We start from the raw sequence: 837 nt of genomic DNA, 5'->3' as shown, positions 1-837 counted from the left end.
AAGAGCGTAAAAAATTAGTCGATCCGAGTCGACAACATATATCCGCAAAATTCGGATTATGGAGAATTTCGTTAAATTCTAATGGCACTGACAAACAAACCGCAGTCGCCATCTTGGGTAGTTAATAAACGTTCCGTTTCATACTAGCTAGCTCTTAGATACGGCTCGCCTTCAACACATCGCGTGCGTCACGCCAAAAAAGTATCCATTACAAAGAACTGTGACTCATGTGACTGTGTAAAACGAAACGTCTTGCCGGAAAACTTGAATGGATCTTATCAAAACTCAAAACTATCACCAACTACCTTCAACTATAACTATCTTCAGTTGTTGACGTTTGTTCCGAGTCGACAACTTGTAGGTAGAAAATTCGGATTTAGAGAGTATTTTCAATAAAAAATGGAATAAATTACTGAGTATATATAATGGCGTTGCGAAGTAAACATGTCAAAGTCATCACATCAAAGTGGCGTGAGTGTCACGTCATCACGTGTCACAGGTTTGCATTCGTTCTCCATTGTGACCTTTTAAGGCCCCACACACGGTACGATTCGTCGATTTTCATCAGATCGATCGTACAGACGGATCGTACCTTATATGGGCCCTTTAGGTCTAATTTCTTTGATTATGAGACAGACATACGTAGTCGGTCCCAAAGTTCTGTCACTGGCACATTATTTTTAAATTTAAAACATGATTTTAAGAAAATTTGATTGAATTCCATTTTTGAATGTTTGTCAATTATTTTAAAACAATAAACAGTCATTCGCTGCAATTTCTCACGATGGAGTGGACGTTGAAAGAAAACCGAATAGCTGTTTTAGCATTGCACCGCTG

The sequence above is a fragment of the Choristoneura fumiferana genome, chromosome 4 (genome assembly GCF_025370935.1).
Source record: "Choristoneura fumiferana chromosome 4, NRCan_CFum_1, whole genome shotgun sequence".
In the NCBI taxonomy this organism is placed as follows: domain Eukaryota; kingdom Metazoa; phylum Arthropoda; class Insecta; order Lepidoptera; family Tortricidae; genus Choristoneura; species Choristoneura fumiferana.
Note: the sequence above shows the minus strand (reverse complement) of the source record.